Source organism: Staurois parvus, unplaced genomic scaffold, assembly GCF_062004578.1.
Source record: "Staurois parvus isolate SC_StPar_1 unplaced genomic scaffold, SC_StPar_1.0 ptg000191l, whole genome shotgun sequence".
Taxonomy (NCBI): domain Eukaryota; kingdom Metazoa; phylum Chordata; class Amphibia; order Anura; family Ranidae; genus Staurois; species Staurois parvus.
The window spans coordinates 4,441,433-4,467,102 of record NW_028317987.1 but is presented as its reverse complement, the minus strand read 5'-3'; the positions used below and the strand labels follow the sequence as shown (position 1 = coordinate 4,467,102).

At 44.3% G+C, this 25,670-nt stretch overlaps 1 pseudogene; it reads left to right on the top strand.

Moving 5' to 3' along the window:
* Window positions 1-6,787: 6,787 nt before the first annotated feature.
* On the top strand, window positions 6,788-25,004 carry LOC149461897 (uncharacterized; annotated as a pseudogene).
* The last annotated feature ends 666 nt before the right edge of the window (window positions 25,005-25,670 follow it).

The window sequence follows — 25,670 nt, the reverse complement described above, 5'->3', positions numbered from 1 at the left end:
CATTTCTTTATTCATGGACCTTAGTCAGAGAGTGAAGAAACAACCAGAACTGTCTTTTATAGGAGGGACAGTGATGAGGGGATTATAGGACGAGGGTCCCCACCCCCTCTATCACTCATCACCATCTTCCCAACACAAGAAGTACTGCACTTCCTTATTTAGTCCATGATTTAGTCATGAAGAACAGCGGGGCTGAGCCCCACCAGAGGTCAGAGAGTGAGGATGGGGGAGAACAGCCAAGATGAAGACTGGACTGATCCTGAAGACCACCATCATTGGGGTATTGACTCCGCCCTCATTATCACTTTCTGTTTAAGGGTCCAAAGTTGGAGGATGTTATCACATTATTATCACCATGTAAAAGTCTGTGCTCCAATCACATCATTCGATATAAAATGTCCAGCTGGTAGGAGATGGGTGTAACAAAAGAGAATCCATATTATGTGTATATATAGCAGTGGGGGGAGAGCAGATGTCAGGAGTATGTAATGTACAACATAGAGTATATAGTGCAGGGGTCAGGAGTATGTAATGTACAACATAGAGTATATAGTGCAGGGGTCAGGAGTATGTAATGTACAACATAGAGTATATAGTGCAGGGGTCAGGAGTATGTAATGTACAACATGGAGTATATAGTGCAGGGGTCAGGAGGATGTAATGTACAACATAGAGTATATAGTGCAGGGGTCAGGAGGATGTAATGTACAACATAGAGTATATAGTGTAATGGTCAGGAGTATGTAATGTACAACATAGAGTATATAGTGCAGGGGTCAGGAGTATGTAATGTACAACATAGAGTATATAGTGCAGGGGTCAGGAGTATGTAATGTACAACATAGAGTATATAGTGCAGGGGTCAGGAGTATGTAATGTACAACATAGAGTATATAGTGCAGGGGTCAGGAGTATGTAATGTACAACATAGAGTATATAGTGCAGGGGTCAGGAGTATGTAATGTACAACATAGAGTATATAGTGCAGGGGTCAGGAATATGTAATGTACAACATAGAGTATATAGTGCAGGGGTCAGGAGTATGGAATGTACAACATACAGTGGATTTAAAAAGTCTACACACCCCTGTTAAAATGTCAGGTTTCTGTGATGTAAAAAAAAATGAGACAAAGATAAATAATTTAAGAACTTTTTCCACCTTTTATGTGACCTATAAACTGTACAACTCGGTTAAACAACAAACTGAAATCGCTTAGTTGGGGGAAGTAAAAATAAAAAACTAAAATAATCTTGTTGCATAAGTGTACACACCCTTACACTAATCCTTTGTTGAAGCCCCTTTTGATGTGATTCCAGCACTCAGTCTTTTTGGGGAGGAGTCTATCAGCACGGCACATCCTGACTTGGCAATATTTGCCCGCTTTTCCTTGAAAAAAACACTCCAAATCTGTCAGATTGCGTGTCATCTCCTGCGCACAGCCCTCTTCAGATCACCCCACAGATTGTCCATCGGATTCAGGTCTGGGCTCTGGCTGGGACATTCCAAATCTTCCATCTTCTTCTGGTGAAGCCATTCCTTTGTGGATTTGGATGGATGCTTTGGGTGGTCGCAATGCTGAAAGGTGAAGCTCCTCTTTGTTCAGCTTTCTAGCAGAAGCTGGAAGATTTTGTGCCGATATTGACTGGTATTTGGAACTGTTCATAATTCCCTCTACCTTGACTAAGGCCCCAGTTCCAGCTGAAGAAAAACAGCCCCAAAGCATGATGCTGCCACCACCATGCTTCACAGTGGGTATGGTGTTCCTTTGGTGATGTGCAGTGTTTTTGTGCCAAACATATCTTTTGGAATTATGGCCAAAAAGTTCAACCTTGGTTTTATCAGACCAGAACACATCTCCCCACTTGCTTCTGGGAGACTTCAGATGTGTTTTTGTAGAATGTAGCCGAGCTTGGATGGTTTTCTTCCTAAGAAAAGGCTTCTGTCTTCCACTCTACCCCATAGACCAGACATATGAAGAACACGGAGATTGTTGTTACATGGACCACACAGCCAGGACTTGCCACATATTCCTGCAGCTCATTTCATGTTGCTGTAGGCCTCTTGGCCGCCTCCCACACCAGTTTTCTTCTCGTCTTTTCATCCATTTTGGAGGGACGTCCAGTTCTTGGTGATGTCACTGTTGGTGATGTCACTGTTTTGCCATATTCTCTCCACATGATGATGACTGTCTTCACTGTGTTCCATTGTACATCTAATGCCTTGGGAATTCTTTTGTAACCTTCTCCTGACTGATACCTTTTAACAATGAGATCCCTATGATGCTTTGGAAGCTCTCTGCAGACCATGGCTTTTGCTGTAGGATGCGACTAAGAAAATGTCAGGAAAGACAGACTAGAAAAGCTGAACTTTATTTGGGGTTATTCAGAGGCACTTTAAATGATGGCGGGTGTGTACTGACTCCTATTTACCATGATTGTGATTGCTTAATTCTAAACACAGCTACATCCCCAGTTATAAAGAGGGTGTGCACACTTATGCAACCACATTATTTTAGTATTTTTTTGTTTACTTCCCCCCTAAAAGATTTCAATTTATATTTCATTTGAGTTGTACAGTTTATAGGTCGCATTAAAGGTGGAAAAGTTCTGAAATCATTTTTCTTTGTCTAATTTTTTTACATCACAGAAACCTGACACAGGCGTGTGTAGACTTTTTTATATCCACTGTAGAGTATATACTGCAGGGGTCAGGAGTATGTAATGTACAACATGGAGTATATAGTGCAGGGGTCAGGAGTATGTAATGTGCAACATGGAGTATATAGTGCAAGGGGTCAGGAGTATGTAATGTACAAAATGGAGTATATAGTGCAGGGGTCAGGAGTATGTAATGTACAACAGAGTATATATTGGTCTGTTGCTCAGTGGTCCAAAGTCCTCTTTTCTGATGAGAGCAACTTTTGCATCTCATTTGGAAACCAAGGACCCCGAGTATGGAGGAAGAGGCCCAAGGACCCCGAGTATGGAGGAAGAATGGAGGCCCAATGATCCCGAGTATGGAGGAAGAATGGAGAGGCCCAAGGACCCCAAGTATGGAGGAAGAATAGAGAGGCCCAAGGACCCCGAGTATGGAGGAAGAATGGAGAGGCCCAAGGACCCCCGAGTATGGAGGAAGAATGGAGAGGCCCAAGGACCCAAAGTATGGAAGAAGAATGGAGAGGCCCAAGGACCCCGAGTATGGAGGAGGAATGGAGAGGCCCAAGGACCCAGAGTATGGAGGAAGAATGGAGAGGCCCAAGGACCCCGAGTATGGAGGAAGAATGGAGAGGCCCAAGGACCCCGAGTATGGAGGAAGAATGGAGAGGCACACACTGCAAGATGCTTGAAGTCCAGTGTGAAGTTTCCACAGTCTGTGTTGATTTGGGGAGCCATGTCATCTGCTGGTGTTGGTCCACTGTGCTTCATTAGGTCCAAGGTCACCGCAGCCGTCTACCAGGAGATTTTGGAGCACTTCATGCTTCCTTCCGCAGACAAGCTTTATGGGGATGCTGACTTCATTTTCCAGCAGGACTTGGCTCCGCCCACACTGCCAAAAGCACCAAAAACTGGTTCAATGACCGTGGGGTTACTGTGCTTGATTGGCTAGCAAACTCGCCTGACCTGAACCCCATAGAGAATCTATGGGGCATTGCCAAGAGAAAGATGAGAGACATGAGACTGAACAATGCAGAAGAGCTGAAGGCCGCTATTGAAGCATCCTGGTCTTCCATAACACCTCAGCAGTGCCACAGGCTGATAGCTTCCATGCCACGCCGCATTGAGGCAGTAATTGCTGCAAAAGGGGCCCAAACCAAGTCCTGAGTACATATGCATGCTTCTACTTTTCAGAGGTGCGATATTGTTCTATGTACAATCCGTGTTTTATTGATTACATGGAATATTCTCATTTTCTGAGATTGTGGATTTGGGGTTTTCATGAGCTGTAAGCCATAATCATCACAATGATGACAAATCACGGCTTGAACTATCTTGCTTTGCATGGAATGAGTCTCATATATTAGTTTCACCTTTTAAGTTGCTGCACTGAAATAAATGAACTTTTGCACCATATTCTCATTGTTCGAGTTTCACCTGTATAGTATAATGGTCAGGAATTATAATATTGTTATTCAGTAATGAAAGGTCCTTAAACGGTTGCTTGTCTCCCATCTCCTGAGACTGCACTCAGTGACTTGGGTCTGAGACACTACAGACATATCCCTCCACCCGGCACAGCCAGGAAATAACATAGAAGGTCCCCTGGAAGAGTCAGGCACAAGGCAGGAGACCCCAGTCACATGTTCTGGGTGCCTACATTATGCAATGCTTATAGGAAAAATCAACATTTTACTGCCAGCTGAACCCCAGAACCTCCATAAATCCAGTCTAGAGACATAAATTGTGTCTGCAGCACAGAGAAGGAAGATTATCCGAGAGAAATCCAGGAATACAGGACGGGGAACACAGCTCAGGAAAGTGACCAGGGGATTACAGGCTGATATCACCCAGTCCCCGCCCTACTCTGGACCAATCAGTGAGCAGTATGGGTGGAGGAATGGATTTAGTGTTCATGACCCACCTGTGCTGATCTCTGTAGGAGTGTCCTCCTCTATAAATGTCCCCGTTATTCCATCCTCCTCCATAGACTGCTGATCATCCCTCACATACGCCTCTTCTTCTTCTGCTTTCACCTCAACTTTTATATCTATCAGATCTTCAACCTAAACCAAGAGAAGGAAAGAAAATATCATCTGTAAGACATAAGCGTTAATATTGTTACATCACATAAAAACTCCACACATTGTCTCTATGAGTCCATGTTCTAGATTCTCCATCCCACCAACCTTGTAACAGTGAGGGATGGTGTGACCTTCCTGTGTGGAATCCCGGGAATACAGAGGACGGGGACATCTCTCTGGTGGGTTCCTGGTATTAGGTGGCTCCATCATATCCTTGTGTCCTTCTGAAAACTCCTCCATCACTCCATACTCCTCATCCTCCTCTTTATACTCTTCTTTAACATCAATATTATCATCCCCGAGGATTCCACTCTGAAAGATATAATAAAACATTCATTGTAACAAACATGCTGTGTATAAATCACAACTACCAATAATTGTCATCATCTACCTGATGATGGTGAGGGATGGTGTGACCTTCCTGTGTGGAATCCCGGGAATACAGAGGACGGGGACATCTCTCTGGTGGGTTCCCATGACTGGATCCATCTGTAGGAAACACACACACTGACTGAATCCATTGTTTCTATGTGTTTATCAGATGATGGGGGATCTAGGTGGATCCTCCGTACTGCTCTCTCCTTTACAATAAAGTCTCCTCTTACCCGGTGATGTGAGGGGCGGCTGATTGTCCATCATGACGTCCTTGTAGAGATCCTTGTGTCCTTCTAAATACTCCCACTCCTCCATGGAGAAATAGACAGTGACACCCTGACACCTTATAGGAACCTGACACACACAATGATACAGTCACCATCCAGACACATCCCTTGTCTGTTACTGGAGAATGTCCCAGAATTCCCGGCACCGCTCACCTCTCCTGTCAGCAGCTCAGTGATCTCTCTGGTGACTTCTAGAATCTTCTTCTTCTTTCTCTCTTCTATCAGGGAGGGAGGTGGAGGCAATGTGATGTCATATGATCTCCAGACTTCACAGGAGGAAAACTCTACATCTGAACACAAATAGTCACATCAAATGATATTCCCAGAATCCTCCTCACCTCTCCATTCAGGTCTCCATTTTATTGAAGCCCCACTTCAGGCTGAGATATATAGCGCATCCAAGAGACCAAGCCGGGGTCACTACACAGAAAATCAATCCAAGGAAACAACAGGCAGGACGAGGAATAGCAAGAAGGAGCTGAGAGACAAATGAGAATATTGCCCAGCCAATGGGAGATGATCTCAGCATGACTTCCATCATGAAGGAGATGAGGGGGAGGGGAGGAAGTCACTGAAGGTGACCATAGATCCATGGAAATTCAGCTGGTTCAGCAGGGATCGCTCACATATCCATCCATGTGTGGCCACTGCCGGATAAAAGCCACTCCCCCAGCGGCTGCAGCCAATAGCGTCAGTGCTGATCTGTGTATTCTGAGAGCGGAGGAGTCCCCCCATTGTCAGAATACAAGAGTGCAGCGGGGAGGATTCCCCCAACTACCTACAATGTGTGGATGGAGGAATCACTTCAGTATGTTCACTCATCCTGCTGGCTGAATGATAAAACTGAACCATGTAGGCCAGCTTTGGGAGCAAGATATACAGTGAGGAACAGAAGTATTTGAACCCCCTGCCATTTTACAAGTTCTCCCACTTCTCCATCATGGAGGGGTCTGAAATTCACATTGTAGGTACATTCCCACTCTGAGAGACAGAACTGAAAAAAAAAATTCAGGAGATCCCATTGTATGATTTGTAAAGAATGTATTTGTCTTGCACTGCTGAACAGAAGTATTTGAACACCTAAGAAACAGCAAGAATTCTGGCTCTCAAAGACCTGTTACTGTGCCTTTATAAAGTCCACCTCTACTCTACTCATTCATCTAACTTAGTAGCACCTGTCTGAGCTCTTTAAAGACACCTGTCCACCCCACAGTCAGTCAGACGCCAACTACTACCATGGGCAAGACCAAAGAGCTATCAAAAGACACCAGAAACAAAATTGTGGACCTCTACAAGGCTGGAAAGGGCTACGGGGCAATTGCCAAGCAGCTTGGTGAAAATAGATCAACTGTTGGAGCAATTGTTAGAAAGTGGAAGAGTCTAAAGATGACTGTCAGTCTCCTTCGGACTGGGGCTCCATCCAAGATGTCCCCTCGTGAGGTATCACTGATGATAAGAAAGGTGGGAGCACAGTTTCACAGGTCACTGTCGGTAGAACACTACGCCGTCATGGTTTCCAATCATGCATTGCACAGAAGGTTCCCCTGCTCAAGTCATCACATGTCCAGGCCTGTCTGAAGGTTGCCAATGACCATCTGAATGATCCAGAGGAGGCATGGGAGAAAGTCATGTGGTCAGATGAGACCAAAGTAGAACTTTTTGGTCTAAACTTCACTCGTCGTGTTTGGAGGAAAAAGAAGGATGAGTTGCATCCCAAGAACACCATCCCTACTGTGAAGCATGGGGGTGGTAACATCATGCTTTGGGGGTGCTTTTCTGCGAAGGGGACAGGACGACTGCACTGTATTAAGGAGAGGATGAATGGGACCATTTATTGTGAGATTTTGAGCAACAACCTCCTTCCCTCAGTCAGAGCATTGAAGATGGGTCGTGGCTGGGTCTTCCAACATGACAACGACCTGAAGCACACAGCCAGGAGAACCAAGGAGTGGCTCCGTAAGAAGCGTATCGAGGTTCTGGAGTGGCCTAGTCAGTCTCCACACCTAAATCCAATAGAACATCTTTGGAGGGAGCTGAAACTCTGTGTTGCTCAGCAACAGCCCCAAAACCTGACAGATCTAGAGGAGATCGGTGTGGAGGAGTGGGTCAAAATCCCTGTTGTAGTGCAAACCTGGTCAAGGACTACAGGAAACGTCTGACCTCTGTAATTGCAGACAAAGGCTTCTGCACCAAATATTAACACTGATCTTCTCAGGGGTTCAAATACTTCTGTTCAGCCGTGCGAGACAAATACATTCTTTACAAATCATACAATGTGATTTCCTGAATTTTTTTTTATTCTGTCTCTCAGAGTGGGAATGCACCTACAATGTGAATTTCAGACCCCTCCATGATGGAGAAGTGGGAGAACTTGCAAAACCGCAGGCTGTTCAAATACTTCTGTTCCTCACTGTATTAGAAATGATTATTTTATATTATTATACAGGATTTATGGCACCAACAGTTTGCTCAGCACTTTACAATATAACGGGAGACAATACAGCAACAATACAGTTCAATACAAGAGGGTTAGGAGGGCCCTGCTTCCAGGAGCTTACAATCTAGGAGGGAGGGGCTAGTGATACAAAAGGTAATAACTGTGGGGGGTGGACTGGTAGGAGGAATAGAAGATTCCATTATTAGCTGAGGGCAGGATAGGCTTCCCTGAAGAGATTGGTTTTCAGGGATCGCCTAAAAGTGAACAGAGTAGGCGATAGTCAGATAGATTGGGGTAGAGAATTCCAGAGGATTGGGAAGGCTCTGGAGAAGTCCTGGGGACAAGCATGGGAGGAGGAGACAAGGGATCTAGACAGCAGGAGGTCAAGAGGACAGTTTGGGTGATATTTGGAGACAAGATCGGTGATGTAATTTGGGGCAGAGTTATAAATGGCTTTATATGTTATTGTTAATGTTTTGAATTTTATTTGTTGGCCAATGGGAAGCCAGTGGAGGGATTGGCAGAGAGGGGTGGAGGACAGTGAGTGGAGGCCAGTGGAGGGATTGGCAGAGAGGGGTGGAGGACACTGAGTGGAGGCCAGTGGAGGGATTGGTAGAGAGGGGTGGAAGACACTGAATGGAGGCCAGTGGAGGGATTGGCAGAGAGGGGTGGAGGACACTGAATGGAGACCAGTGGAGGGATTGGAAGAGAGGGGTGGAGGACACTGAATGGAGGCCAGTGGAGGGATTGGTAGAGAGGAGTGGAGGACACTGAGTGGAGGCCAGTGGAGGGATTGGTAGAGAGGGGTGTCAGATACAGAACGGTTAGTAAGGTGGATGAGTCTGGCAGCAGCATTCATGATAGACTGAAGAGGGGATAGCCTGCGATGAGGTCAGCCAATGAGGAGGGAGCTACAATAGTCAAGGCGAGATATAACCAGGGAGTGAATAAGTTGCTTAGTGGTTTCCGAGTGGTTTACGGGCATATCTTGGAGATGTTGTGGAGGTGAAGTCTACAAGATTTGGACAGTGATTGGATTTGGGGGTGAAAGGACAGATTGGAGTCTAGGATTACACCTAGTACCCTGGCATGAGGGGAGGGACTGATGGTTGTATTATTGATCTTGATGGAGAAGTCGGGGGGGGCACAGGCTGGAGGGAATACTAAGAGCTCAGTTTTGGAAAGATTGAGTTTGAGGAAGTGGAGTGACATCCATGCCGAAATGTCTGATGAAAAACAATGGTGAACCATCTGCGCTACCCGGAATAAACTATTGTTCTAGGAATGGGTTGCTGCTACCTGGCTATACACCTGGATAGAATGGGATCAAAATTATAATACAATTGGTGCTGCTCTCCCACACTTGTACTTATATAAATAATTACATCAAAATGAGGTTTCAGTGACACCCCTAGTGACTCCTCCTGAGTGTAATTATCACAAACCCAATTCTTCATATTATTATACAATCTTATACAGTGATGTTTGATAAACCATATGAAATAAAATATAAATGTGCAAAACACATAAAAACTCAATACATAAACCCACTTGTGTCCCTAAACAGGGTGAAATCACAAACATGTACTAAACCACACGTGATAAAACACTTGGCAGAAGTGAATGCCCAAAGGTTCAGTGGAATGACAAATGGCACTATTGTGCCTATAGAAACAACCAATAGGACGGTCAGGATAAATGGACTGACTATAGGACAATCTACAAGGATTATAATGAATCCTTCAACATTAATGTGTGACCACCACTCAACAAGTGCCCACATGTACCAAAGTGTAAATTGCCGTGCTCCAGTCCCCAAACTTGGGACTATACTGCTATATAAATAGCAAAAAAGAAAACACATAACTTAAATAAATTTATAAAAAAGTCCACAAAACACGTGCCACCAATTATTAATAAACAAAAACAAAATTGTCCACGTGTGTGATCTTCAATAAGGCTGGATATATAGAAACCTCCAGCCATCAATAGAAATCTGGCAGGTGAACAAAAAGTGTAATCCTTCACCGGTAAGATTGCCCCCCTCACCTTCATGAAGCGACCCCACAGGGTCAAAATGCTTTTCTGCTATTAAGCACAGCCAACCGCTCAATCCTCCACGTCAGATTCGGTATCACAAACAGTGATGGTGTCCCCCTCAGAACTTACAGGTATCACCTCTCCTGATATCCGGATGGTTTTCATATGATCTAATTGTACCTCAGCTTCCTCATCGGTGTTTATAAAACAAGAAGAATCCTTCCATCATGTGATATTGTTTCATTTATTGATGTAAAAGAATTCTATAAATGCTCACTCACATGTGTTATGAGAAAACAATGCTCACAGATCCTCATATGAACTCCTGGGTGTACTCCTATGGGTGTATCAAGATGGCCCTTCTGGCAGAAGTGATGTCACCACATCTCTATCTATTTATATAGCAGTATAGTCCCAAGTTTGGGGACTGGAGCACGGCAATTTACACTTTGGTAAGTGTGGGCACTTGTTGAGTGGTGGTCAAACATTTATGTTGAAGGATTCATTATAGTCCTTGTAGATTGTCCCATAGTCAGGGAAAATTTATCCTGACCGTCCTATTGGTTGTTTCTATAGGCACAATAGTGCCATTTGTCAGTCTATTTCCACTGCACCTTTGGGCATTCACTTATGCCAAGTGTTTTATCACGTGTGGTTTAGTACCGGTTTGTGATTTCATCCTGTTTAGGGACACAAGTGGGTTTATGTATTGAGTTTTTATGTGTTTTGCACATTTATATTTTATTTCATATGGTTTATCAAACATCACTGTATAAGATTGTATAATAATATGAAGAATTGGGTTTGTGATAATTACACTCAGGAGGATTCACTAGGGGTGTCACTGAAACCTCATTTTGATGTAATTATTTATATAAGTACAAGTGTGGGAGCGCAGCACCAATTGTATTATAATTTTCATGCCAATATGTCACTTAGTAGGTTAGTAATGCGAGAGGAGACTGAAGGGGAGAGGTGAGGAGGAGACTGAAGGGGTGAGGTGAGGAGGAGACTGAAGGGGTGAGGTGAGGAGGAGACTGAAGGGGTGAGGTGAGGAGGAGACTGAAGGGGTGAGGTGGAGAGGAGACTGAAGGGGTGAGGTGAGGAGGAGACTGAAGGGGTGAGGTGGAGAGGAGACTGAAGGGGTGAGGTGAGGAGGAGACTGAAGGGGTGGGGTGAGGGGTAGAAAGATAAATTTGTGTGTCATCAGCATAGAGATGGTACTTAAAGTCATGGAGTTTTTCAAGTGACCAAGGGAGGAGGTGTAGATGGAGAAGAGAAGGGGTCCAAGGACAGAACCTTGAGGGACCCCTACAGAGAGAGGGAGTAGAAAGGAGGATATATATATATATATATATATATACAGTCATGGCCGAAATTGTTGGCACCCTTGATATTTCTCCAGGAAATCATGTATTTCTCACGAAACGTATTGCATTAACACATGTTTTGCTATACACATGTTTATTCCCTTTGTGTGTATTGGGACAAAACAAAAAAAGGGAGGAAAGAAAGCAAATTCGACATAATGTCACACAAACCTCCAAAAATGGGCTGGACAAAAGTATTGGCACCCTTTCACAACTGCGGATAAATAAGAATGTTACAAGCATGTGATGCTCCTGTAAACTCACCTGGGGCAAGTAACAGGTGTGGGCAATATAGAAATCACACCTGAAAGCAGATAAAAAGGAGAGACGTTCACTTAACCTTTGCATTGTGTGTCTGTCTGTGCCACACTAAGCATGGACAACAGAAAGAGGAGACGAGAACTGTCTGAGGACCTGAGAACCAAAATTGTGGCAAAATATCAACAATCTCAAGGTTACAAGTCCATCTCCAGAGAACTAGATTTGCCTTTGTCCACAGTGCGCAACATTATCAAGAAGTTTGCAACCCATGGCACTGTAGCTAATCTCCCTGGTCGTGGACGGATGAGGAAAATTGATGAAAGATTGCAACGCAGAATAGTCCGGATGGTGGATAAGCAGCCCCAAACATGTTCCAAAGACATTCAAGCTGTCCTGCAGGCTCAGGGAGCATCAGTGTCAGCGCGAACTATCCGTCGACATTTAAATGAAATGAAACGCTATGGCAGGAGACCCAGGAGGACCCCACTGCTGACACAGAGACATAAAAAAGCAAGACTACAGTTTGCCAAAATGTACTTGAGTAAGCCAAAAGCCTTCTGGGAAAACGTCTTGTGGACAGATGAGACCAAGATAGAGCTTTTCGGTAAAGCACATCATTCTACTGTTTACCGAAAACGGAATGAGGCCTACAAAGAACAAAACACAGTACCTACGGTAAAATATGGTGGAGGTTCAATGATGTTTTGGGGTTGTTTTGCTGCCTCTGGCACTGGGTGCCTTGACTGTGTGCAAGGCATCATGAAATCTGAGGATTACCAAAGGATTTTGGGTCGCACTGTAGGGCCCAGTGTCAGAAAGCTGGGTTTGCGTCCAAGATCCTGGGTCTTCCAGCAGGACAATGACCCCAAACATACGTCAAAAAGCACTCAGAAATGGATGGCAAAGAAGCGCTGGAGAGTTCTGAAGTGGCCAGCAATGAGCCCAGATCTAAATCCCATTGAACACCTGTGGAGAGATCTTAAAATTGCTGTTGGGAAAAGGTGTCCTTCCAATAAGAGAGACCTGGAGCTGTTTGCAAAGGAAGAGTGGTCCAAAATTCCGGGTGAGAGGTGTCAGAAGCTTATTGATGGTTATAGGAAGCGACTGATTTCAGTTATGTTTTCCAAAGGGTGTGCAACCAAATATTAAGTTAAGGGTGCCAATACTTTTGTCCAGCCCATTTTTGGGGTTTTGTGTGACATTATGTCATATTTGCTTTTCTGCCTCTGTTTTATATTTGTTCCAATACATACAAAGGGAATAAACATGTGTATAGCAAAACATGTGTTAATGCAATACCTTTTTTGTGTGAAATACTTGATTTTCAGGAAAAATATCAAGGGTGCCAACAATTTCGGCCATGACTGTATATATATATATGAGGAGTTATAGGTAATGCTGGAGGAGCGCTGCAATAGGTAGGAGGAGAACAAGGAGAAAGCAGAGTCTTGGAGGCCAAAAGAGGAGTTTTTTGAGGAGGAGAGGATGGTCAACAGTATCAAAGGCCATGGAGAGGTCAAGTAGTAAGAGTACGGAGTAGTGGTCATTGGTTGGGATTAGTATGGAGTAGTGGCCATTGGTTGGGATGAGTACATAGTGGCCATTGGTTTTAGCAGTTAGTAGATCATTAGTGAGTTTTAGTAGGACAGTTTCAGTGGAGTGTAGTGAGTGAAAGCCAGACTGTAAAGGGTGAAGAAGGTTGTTGTCGGTGAGGTGGGAGCTCAGGCGATTGTAGACTAAGTGTTCTAGGAGTTTAGAGGTAAATGGCAGCAGGGAGATGGGTCTTAAGTTGTTCAGGTTGGTGGGGTCCAGGGAGGGCTTGTTAAGTATGGGAGTGATGTGCGCATGCTTTATAGGGGAGGGGAAGGCACCAGTAGAGAGGGAGAGATTGAAGATGTGAGTGAGGGAGCATAGGATGGAAGAAGAGGGTGACCGTAGTAGTTGTGAGGGGACAGGATCCAGGGGGCAGGTGGTGAGACGGGCTTCTGAGAAACCTTAGTGACCTCTTCGGTAGTAGCGAGGTCAGAAGAGGAAAGTGTTGAGGGAGGTTTAGTATAAGGTATGCTAAGTGGGATGGATGTCTGTGCAGTGGTGATGCCCCTACGAATTGCGCAATTTTGTTTTTGAAATTATTTGCAATCTCATAAGCAGTGAGTGAGGTACTGGGTGGAGGTGGAGAAAGTAGAGAGTTATAAGTAGAGAAGAGACGACAAGGACTGGATGACAAGGTATTGATGAGAGTGACAAAGTCGTCTTGTTTGGCAGCATGGAGGGAGGAATTGTATGTGAAGAAAGCAGATTTATATCGGGTGAATGCTTGCTGGGATTTGGTTTTACACCACAATCGCTCCAGCGCACGACTATGTCACTTAAGATGTCCAGTGTGGTCAGTTTGCCAAGGTTGTAATGGTCGGGGCCTGATGCTTCGTGTGGTTAGAGGACCAAGTGAGTCTAATGCAGATGACAGTGAACTGTTGTAGACAGCAGTGGCCAGGTCAGGGCAGGACAGGGGAGAGATTCTGTCATAGAGTTGGTCAGTTGCAGAGTGGAAAGGAGCCGGGTTCAAGTTGTGAAGGTTTCTGCGGGTAATTGTTGGCTGCTTGGAGGGATAGGTGTTTGAAGACGAGGAGACTGTGAAGGTGATGAGATTGTGATCAGAGAGAGGAAAGGGGGTGTTTGTGAGGTTGTAGGGAGTGCAAAGATGGGAGAAAACAAGGTCTAATGTATTCCCATCAGAGTGAGTGGAGGACGGCGTCCGTCAGAGTGAGTGGAGGACGGTGTCCATTGTGTTAGGGCAAAGATCAACTGATCCCCCTGAAGGGATTCATATACAGATTACCTCCTCTGCTTCCACTTTGCATCTACTTCAATCACTCTCCACTCTTTACTCTCCGCTGGGGGGCTTTGTATCCATATAGCAGATGTTCTACAGGACTAAATCTGCAATCAATGTTACTGCAAAATCAAGCCTCTATGGAAGACAGGAGGTGATGTCAGGTACAGACAGGAAGTGATGTCAGGTAAAGGCAGGAAGTGATGTCAGGTACAGGCAGGGAGATCCATGAATGAGGAAGCGGAGAGTTGACATTCCTGGATGTGGCAGCAGAGGAGGTAATATGTAGATGAACCCCTTCAGGGGGAGGAGTTGATGATAATATATTTGCTCCCAAAGCTGGCCTACATGGTTCAGTTTTATCGTTCAGCCAGCGGGATGATCATAAAAACTGAAGTGATTCCCCGATCCACACATTGGAGGTGGATGGGGGAATCCTCCCCGCTGCACCCTTGTATTCTGACAATGGGGGGACTCCTCCGCTCTCAGAATACACAGATCAGCACTGAAGCTATTGGCTGCTGGGGGAGTGGCTTTTATCCGGCAGTGGCCACACATGGATGGAAATGTGAGCGATCCCTGCTGAACCAGCTGAATTTCCATGGATCTATGGTCACCTTCAGTGACTTCTTCCCCTCCCCCTCATCTCCTTCATGATGGAAGTCATGCTGAGATCATCTCCCATTGGCTGAGCAATATTCTCATTTGTCTCTCAGCTCCTTCTTGCTATTCCTCGTCCTGCCTGTTGTTTCCTTGGATTGATTTTCTGTGTAGTGACCCCGGCTTGGTCTCTTGGATACGCTATATATCTCAGTCTGAAGTGGGGCTTTAATAAAATGGAGACCTGAATGGAGAGGTGAGGAGGATTCTGGGAATATCATTTGATGTGACTATTTGTGTTCAGATGTAGAGTTTTCCTCCTGTGAAGTCTGGAGATCATATGACATCACATTGCCTCCACCTCCCTCCCTGATAGAAGAGAGAAAGAAGAAGAAGATTCTAGAAGTCACCAGAGAGATCACTGAGCTGCTGACAGGAGAGGTGAGCGGTGCCGGGAATTCTGGGACATTCTCCAGTAACAGACAAGGGATGTGTCTGGATGGTGACTGTATCATTGTGTGTGTCAGGTTCCTATAAGGTGTCAGGGTGTCACTGTCTATTTCTCCATGGAGGAGTGGGAGTATTTAGAAGGACACAAGGATCTCTACAAGGACGTCATGATGGACAATCAGCCGCCCCTCACATCACCGGGTAAGAGGAGACTTTATTGTAAAGGAGAGAGCAGTACGGAGGATCCACCTAGATCCCCCATCATCTGATAAACACATAGAAACAATGGATTCAGTCAGTGTGTGTGTTTCCTACAGATGGATCCAGTCATGGGAACCCACCAGAGAGATGTCCCCGTCCTCTGTATTCCCGGGATTCCACACAGGAAGGTCACACCATCCCTCACTATTACAAGGTTGGTGGGATGGAGCATCTAGAACATGGACTTGTAAAGACAATGTGTGGAGTTTTTATGTGACCTTACATTTTACAGATGATATTTTCTCTCATTTCCTTGATTTAGAGTGGAGATCCAATCGATATAGAATTTGAGGTGAAAGCAGAAGAAGAAGAGGCGTATGTGAGGGATGATCAGCAGTCTATGGAGGAGGATGGAATAACGGGGACATTTATAGAGGAGGACACTCCTACAGAGATCAGCACAGGTGGGTCATGAACACTAAATCCATTCCTCCACCCATACTGCTCACTGATTGGTCCAGAGTAGGGCGGGGACTGGGTGATATCAGCCTGTAATCCCCTGGTCACTTTCCTGAGCTGTGTTCCCCGTCCTGTATTCCTGGATTTCTCTCGGATAATCTTCCTTCTCTGTGCTGCAGACACAATTTATGTCTCTAGACTGGATTTATGGAGGTTCTGGGGTTCAGCTGGCAGCAAAATGTTCATTTTCACCATAGATGTTACTAGACCTAGGCCCCTGGGGTGTGTGCTTTGGGTCTTCTGCCCCATCACCGGGTCTAGTAAGATCTCTGACAGAACAATTCTCCCAGGGTTCCTTGCTCTGTGGTCTGCTAGCTGTGCCGGGTGGAGGGATATGTCTGTAGTGTCTCAGACCCAAGTCACTGAGTGCAGTCTCAGGAGATGGGAGGCAGCGGTGTGGGATCTCTGCAACTTGTCTACAGTAAACATTTAATCTTCCACTGATTACTGGATACCAATATTATGAGTCCTGACCCTTACACTCTATCATTTATATTGTACATTACATACTCCTGACCCCTGCACTATATACTCTATGTTGTACATTCCATACTCCTGACCCCTGCACTATATACTCTATGTTGTACATTCCATACTCCTGACCCCTGCACTATATACTCTATGTTGTACATTCCATACTCCTGACCCCTGCACTATATACTCTATGTTGTACATTACATACTCCTGACCCCTGCACTATATACTCTATGTTGTACATTACATACTCCTGACCCCTGCACTATATACTCTATGTTGTGTGTACATTACATACTCCTGACCCCTGCACTATATACTCTGTGTTGTACATTACATACTCCTGACCCCTGCACTATATACTCTGTTGTAAATTACATACTCCTGACTGATGCAATATATAGTCTAGTTTTTTATAATACATACTCCTGACCCCTGCACTATGTACTCTATGTTGTACATTACATACTCCTGACCCCTGCACTATATACTCTATGTTGTACATTACATACTCCTGACCCCTGCACTATATACTCTGTTGTGCATTACATACTCCTGACCCCTGCACTATATACTTTATGTTGTACATTACATACTCCTGACTCCTACATTATATACTCTGTTGTGCATTACATACCCCTGACCCCTGCACTATATACTCTGTTTTACATTACATACTCCTGACCCCTGCACTATATACTCCATGTTGTACATTACATACTCCTGACCCCTGCACTATATACTCCATGTTCTGCATTACATCCTCTTGACCCCTGCACTATATACTCCATGTTGTACATTACATACTCCTGACCCCTGCACTATATACTCCATGTTCTGCATTACATCCTCTTGACCCCTGCACTATATACTCCATGTTGTACATTACATACTCCTGACCCCTGCACTATATACTTTATGTTGTACATTCCATACTCCTGACCCCTGCATTACATACTCTGTGTTGTATATTACATACTCCTGACCCCTGCACTATATACTCTATGGTGTACATTACATACTCCTGACCCCTGCACTATATACTCTGTTGTACATTACATACTCCTGACCCCTGCACTATATACTCTATGTTGTACATTACATACTCCTGACCCCTGCACTATATATTCTGTTGTACATTACATACTCCTGACCCCTGCACTATATACTCTATGTTGTACATTACATACTCCTGACCCCTGCACTATGTACTCTATGTTGTACATTACATACTCCTGACCCCTGCTCTATATACCCTATGTTGTACATTACATACTCCTGACCCCTGCACTATATACTATATGTTGTACATTACATATTCCTGACCCCTGCACTATATACTCTATGTTGTACATTACATACTCCTGACCCCTGCACTATATACTCTGTTGTACATTACATACTCCTGACCTCTGCACTATATACTCTATGTTGTATATTACATACTCCTGACCCCTGCACTATATACTCTATGTTGTACATTACATACTCCTGACCCCTGCACTATATACTCCATGTTGTACATTACATACTCCTGACCCCTGCACTATATACTCCATGTTCTGCATTACATCCTCTTGACCCCTGCACTATATACTCCATGTTGTACATTACATACTCCTGACCCCTGCACTATATACTTTATGTTGTACATTCCATACTCCTGACCCCTGCATTACATACTCTGTGTTGTATATTACATACTCCTGACCCCTGCACTATATACTCTATGGTGTACATTACATACTCCTGACCCCTGCACTATATACTCTGTTGTACATTACATACTCCTGACCCCTGCACTATATACTCTATGTTGTACATTACATACTCCTGACCCCTGCACTATATATTCTGTTGTACATTACATACTCCTGACCCCTGCACTATATACTCTATGTTGTACATTACATACTCCTGACCCCTGCACTATGTACTCTATGTTGTACATTACATACTCCTGACCCCTGCTCTATATACCCTATGTTGTACATTACATACTCCTGACCCCTGCACTATATACTATATGTTGTACATTACATATTCCTGACCCCTGCACTATATACTCTATGTTGTACATTACATACTCCTGACCCCTGCACTATGTACTCTGTTGTACATTACATACTCCTGACCTCTGCACTATATACTCTGTTGTACATTACATACTCCTGACCTCTGCACTATATACTCTATGTTGTATATTACATACTCCTGACCCCTGCACTATATACTCTATGTTGTACATTACATACTCCTGACCCCTGCACTATATACTCTATGTTGTACATTACATACTCCTGACCCCTGCACTATATACTCTATGTTGTACATTCCATACTCCTGACCCCTGCACTATATACTCTATGTTGTGTGTACATTACATACTCCTGACCCCTGCACTATATACTCTGTGTTGTACATTACATACTCCTGACCCCTGCACTATATACTCTGTTGTAAATTACATACTCCTGACTGATGCAATATATAGTCTAGTTTTTTATAATACATACTCCTGACCCCTGCACTATGTACTCTATGTTGTACATTACATACTCCTGACCCCTGCACTATATACTCTATGTTGTACATTACATACTCCTGACCCCTGCACTATATACTCTGTTGTGCATTACATACTCCTGACCCCTGCACTATATACTTTATGTTGTACATTACATACTCCTGACTCCTACATTATATACTCTGTTGTGCATTACATACCCCTGACCCCTGCACTATATACTCTGTTTTACATTACATACTCCTGACCCCTGCACTATATACTCCATGTTGTACATTACATACTCCTGACCCCTGCACTATATACTCCATGTTCTGCATTACATCCTCTTGACCCCTGCACTATATACTCCATGTTGTACATTACATACTCCTGACCCCTGCACTATATACTCCATGTTCTGCATTACATCCTCTTGACCCCTGCACTATATACTCCATGTTGTACATTACATACTCCTGACCCCTGCACTATATACTTTATGTTGTACATTCCATACTCCTGACCCCTGCATTACATACTCTGTGTTGTATATTACATACTCCTGACCCCTGCACTATATACTCTATGGTGTACATTACATACTCCTGACCCCTGCACTATATACTCTGTTGTACATTACATACTCCTGACCCCTGCACTATATACTCTATGTTGTACATTACATACTCCTGACCCCTGCACTATATATTCTGTTGTACATTACATACTCCTGACCCCTGCACTATATACTCTATGTTGTACATTACATACTCCTGACCCCTGCACTATGTACTCTATGTTGTACATTACATACTCCTGACCCCTGCTCTATATACCCTATGTTGTACATTACATACTCCTGACCCCTGCACTATATACTATATGTTGTACATTACATATTCCTGACCCCTGCACTATATACTCTATGTTGTACATTACATACTCCTGACCCCTGCACTATATACTCTGTTGTACATTACATACTCCTGACCTCTGCACTATATACTCTATGTTGTATATTACATACTCCTGACCCCTGCACTATATACTCTATGTTGTACATTACATACTCCTGACCCCTGCACTATATACTCCATGTTGTACATTACATACTCCTGACCCCTGCACTATATACTCCATGTTCTGCATTACATCCTCTTGACCCCTGCACTATATACTCCATGTTGTACATTACATACTCCTGACCCCTGCACTATATACTTTATGTTGTACATTCCATACTCCTGACCCCTGCATTACATACTCTGTGTTGTATATTACATACTCCTGACCCCTGCACTATATACTCTATGGTGTACATTACATACTCCTGACCCCTGCACTATATACTCTGTTGTACATTACATACTCCTGACCCCTGCACTATATACTCTATGTTGTACATTACATACTCCTGACCCCTGCACTATATATTCTGTTGTACATTACATACTCCTGACCCCTGCACTATATACTCTATGTTGTACATTACATACTCCTGACCCCTGCACTATGTACTCTATGTTGTACATTACATACTCCTGACCCCTGCTCTATATACCCTATGTTGTACATTACATACTCCTGACCCCTGCACTATATACTATATGTTGTACATTACATATTCCTGACCCCTGCACTATATACTCTATGTTGTACATTACATACTCCTGACCCCTGCACTATGTACTCTGTTGTACATTACATACTCCTGACCTCTGCACTATATACTCTGTTGTACATTACATACTCCTGACCTCTGCACTATATACTCTATGTTGTATATTACATACTCCTGACCCCTGCACTATATACTCTATGTTGTACATTACATACTCCTGACCCCTGCACTATATACTCTATGTTGTACATTACATACTCCTGACCCCTGCACTATATACTCTATGTTGTACATTCCATAGCCCTGACTTCTGCTCTCCCCCTTCCCCCACTGCTATATATACACATAATATGGTTTCTCTTTTGTTCCCCCCATTCCCTCCCAGCTGGACATTTTATATCGGATGATGTGATTGGAGCACAGACTTTTACATGGTGATAATAATGTGATAACATCCTCCAACTTTGGACCCTTAAACAGAAAGTGATAATGAGGGAGGAGTCAATACCCCAATGATGGTGGTCTTCAGGATCAGTCCAGTCTTCATCTTGGTTGTTCTCCCCCCATCCTCACTCTCTGACCTCTGGTGGGGCTCAGCCCCGCTGTTCTTCATGACTAAATCATGGAGTAAATAAGGAAGTGCAGTACTTCTTGTGTTGGGAAGATGGCGATGAGTGATAGAGGGGGTGGGGACCCTCGTCCTATAATCCCCTCATCACTGTCCCTCCTATAAAAGACAGTTCTGGTTGTTTCCTCACTCTCTGACTAAGGTCCATGAATAAAGAAATGACCTGGTAGGAGATCAGAGGAGCCATTTCCTAGTTCCCTTGAGGGTGGAATTGTAAGCTCCTCAGAGACCAAGCTGCCTGATGTGGGCGGAGTCCTGGTTTGGGGGAACCAATCAGCTCCTGTCTAGTAATCCTCTTTGTCTTTGTATTTTAGTCCATGGCCGGGAGATGAGGAAAACCTCCGAGGATTGTCTCACTTTGTCTCCAGACTGGAAAGTAGAAGATGAGGACATCACACAGTATAGTCCAGGAGAAAACCCGGCTCCCTCCAATGTCCATCCGGCACCACCCAGTGTAGATGGACCATCAGATTCCTCGTATCCTGAGGAACCTCAGACTGTGCGGGACCGGGCCGGCCTTCCAACAGGGAAGAGGTTCTCCTGTACTGAGTGCGGGAAATGTTTCAGTTATAAATCCAGTCTTAATGTGCACAAAAGATCTCACACGGGGGGGAGAAGCCGTATTCCTGTCCTGAGTGCGGGAAATGTTTTTCAGTGAAGTCCTATCTTTACTTACATCAGATAACTCACACAGGTGAGAAACCATATTCCTGTCCTGAGTGTGGGAAATGTTTTTCAAGGAAGTTCATTCTTTGCACCCATCAGAGATCTCACACAGGGGAGAAGCCGTATTTCTGTCTTGAGTGCAGGAAATGTTTTTCACAGAAGTCCAATCTTTATATACATCAGCGATATCATACAGGTGAGAAGCCATATTCCTGTCCTGAGTGCGGAAAGGATTTTTGTTCTAAATCTAGTCTTAATATGCATAAAAGATCTCACACGGGGGAGAAGCCGTATTCTTGTCCTGAGTGTGGGAAAAGTTTTTCACAGAAGTCCGATCTGCACATACATGAGAGATCTCACACGGGGGAGAAGCCGTATTCTTGTCCGGAGTGTGGGAAATGTTTTTTAATGAAGTCCCATCTTTCCACACATCAGAAATCTCACACGGGGAAGAAGCCATATTCCTGTCCTGAGTGTGGGAAATGTTTTTCAGAGATGTTCAGACTTTACACACATCAGAGATCTCACCCGGGAGAAGCCACTTTCCTGTCCTGAATGAGGGAAATGTTCCTCACTGAAGTCCTGTCTTCCTGTACATCAGGGGTCCCACACAACCCTGGATGTGTATTAGTGCCTTGAGTGCGGGAAATGTCTTCTAGATGAATGTTGCTGGACATCCCAGCTCTCATGTGGGGAAGAAGCACACCCTGATATACACCTCAGATATACTCCATGGCTGACCTTCATCATGGAAGAAACAGTCCATAAGGAGATCAGAGGCCCCCAAAGACATGGATGAAGTGTGGGACCGAGTTGGCCATTGATGGCAGGAGAAGAATAAAAATGGAGTCCAGCCCTGTGATTGGCTGAGTACATTTTGTGGTGGGAGATTTCACAAACACTTGGAGGTCTATGGAGAACAATGTTGAATGGATGTGACCAGCATTCTCCAGCTGGGAGGAGTTTTGGCCGTATTTTATTTCTTATGATCATTGGCTCCATCTAGTGGCCATAATATCATATTGGGCTAGTTTTACTGATAGAGATATTTCAGAAATATCACCTCATTGTGGCCACTAGATGGAGCCGGTGATCATAGGAAATCACTGTGTTACTTAACATACGGCCAGATGTTGTCACAGCTGGAGGAATGATTGTCTCATTGGTCCAATGAATGTTCTATAAATAGAGCCCTTGGGGGGTGCATGCGTGGCCGGCTCCTGGATGGACGCGCTTTGAGTTCAGCTCCATCCACCCGCCAGATACAGTGCGGCTCATCCTGACACCGAGTGCTCTAACCTGCACCGATCAGCAGATAAAGGGTGTACAACCCTCGGTAGCCATGCCTCGCCGCCGAAAAACCCCTGGACAGCCAGGGAAATGAACCCAATTCTTCCCTGCTGTCACAACAGGGATCCAAGATGGCGCCGGCTGCATGGACACAGGACACAGCAGTCATGAGGGGGACAGCAGATCCCAGCAGCTGGACATCAGACTCTGTTCTCCACTATAACCTGGGGACCCGGGTGAGTTATCTCCCCCCTGTCACCCACCACAAGCAGCCCAGCCAAATTTAGACCCCGTCTAGATTCAAACTCACTATCTGCCTGTCAGCCTCTCATTCCTCCATCACCTCAGCACATCATAGAACCATCCCTGATAGAATCTTTCCCTGCCTCAGCCCAGCCTATCACAGAAATGTGTATGAAGAACATGCGTCTATCCCTGCGACAAACACTACATAACCATATGACAGGATCACTATCCCAGATCTCAAATGTGGTCCAGCAACAAGATCACAGATTACGCCATATTGAGACGAGAATGGGAGGTATAAGTACAGCACACAACCATTTAATTGACGCACATGATGACCACGCTTCTGAAATCGAGCAAATAAACCTGAAACTAGCGGAGTTAGAAGATCGCTCAAGACGCAACAATATAAAGTTCAGAGGTATCCCTGAAAATATCGCCAACGATACACTACTATCATCTATCCAACAATTCACGAAGCACCTCATTCCATCTCTCAGATATGGAGCTCGCCATAGATCGAGCACATAGAATACCCAAACCTGCATTCCTATCAGCGTCCATCCCCAGAGATGTCCTGGTTCACATTCACTTCTACCAGATCAAGGAGAAAGTAATGACAGCAGCCAGAAACCCCCCCCCCCTCCGCCATCACATACAATCATCAGACTATATACGGATTTGTCAAAGGCCACTCTCCTTAACTGCAAAAAGATGGTGAACATTACCAAAGCCTTACAAAATCACGGAATAGGCTATCAATGGGGATTCCCCACAAAACTGACTGTCAGACATCAGGGCAGAATACACACAATCAAAAACCTAGAGGCAGGCATCAACCTATTGAAGACATTGAACATAATACCCGTGGAACCCCACCAATCCACCTCTACCAATCTGCAACAAATGGAGGCAGAGTGAACCTGACTTACTACACTCTCTATACAATCCAACCACACCACCTCGGACGCTATACCTCAACCTATTATTCTCTGGTAATGGCCGCAACCACACCACCTCGGACACTATGACCCTGATTTACTAAGACGTGAGTCTACTAGCAGACTCTGACCATTCAGGCAGACTCAGTTAAATCAATGAAGACCTGTCAGTCCTCTGAGCGGCGTCTAGCAATCTCATTGACGAACGTCTACTTTGCTATTAGTAAATGTGGAATCGCGTCTGGCACATTTTTAGGTGCAATACCGGATATGTTCGCTAGATGGCGCACAAGTGCTGGCTTTATTAACATTGGCATTTTCCTGTTAGCAAAAGAGAATCTTTAGAATGTAACAAATAATACACCTATATTAGAACTGGTTTTTTTGCTGTTTCTCCTAAATGATCAGGAAACTAATGCATTTACTAATGAATGTCATACATTCTATTTTCAAATGTTAAACATTTTCACACATTTATATCTCAAATAATTTGGATACTTCTAATTTCCCAATATAATTATATATCTTCATTCTCTTTAATCACGTAACTATTCTATGTTAAAGTCAAGTGCAGCGCTATAAATGCATGTGATCAATAATGAACGCATGTAAAAACCAAAAAGTGCAAAGAATTGCAACAATGATGTAAAATGGTAAATGGTGCTAAAATAAGTTCATCTAATCATTCCTGAATAATGGAATGTCCTTCATGTCAGAGTACCAACTCAGAGAGTGCCTATGAATGGCACGTGTGGTCTCTCCGTGACAGACAGTAGTGCATGAACTCGTGAAAGATAAACCACCCTTGGGACTGGTCTACACTCACCAGAACAAAAGTATTAATGTGCATGGGTTATACACATCACACATCTGGGGGTGCAGCGGTATGCTGGCAGCTATAGATTAGCCATCCAGCTCCAGCCATCCATCCATCCATCAGGGTGGGTGCCCAAATGGTCCTGGGGAGGAATTAGCTCAGCCACAGGAGCCAGAAAGGTGCTTAATAGTGTAGTACACTGTCACAGGGGTGGATGACCTTTCACGAGTTCATGCACTACTGTCCGTGGTTATATTTATCTTGTGTAATACCATTTTAGTAGTCTATATCATGTGACCAGCGCTCGCTTTATCATTTTTAAACAATGTAACTATTCTACATTGTATCTCAAACTGTGTCTCCCAC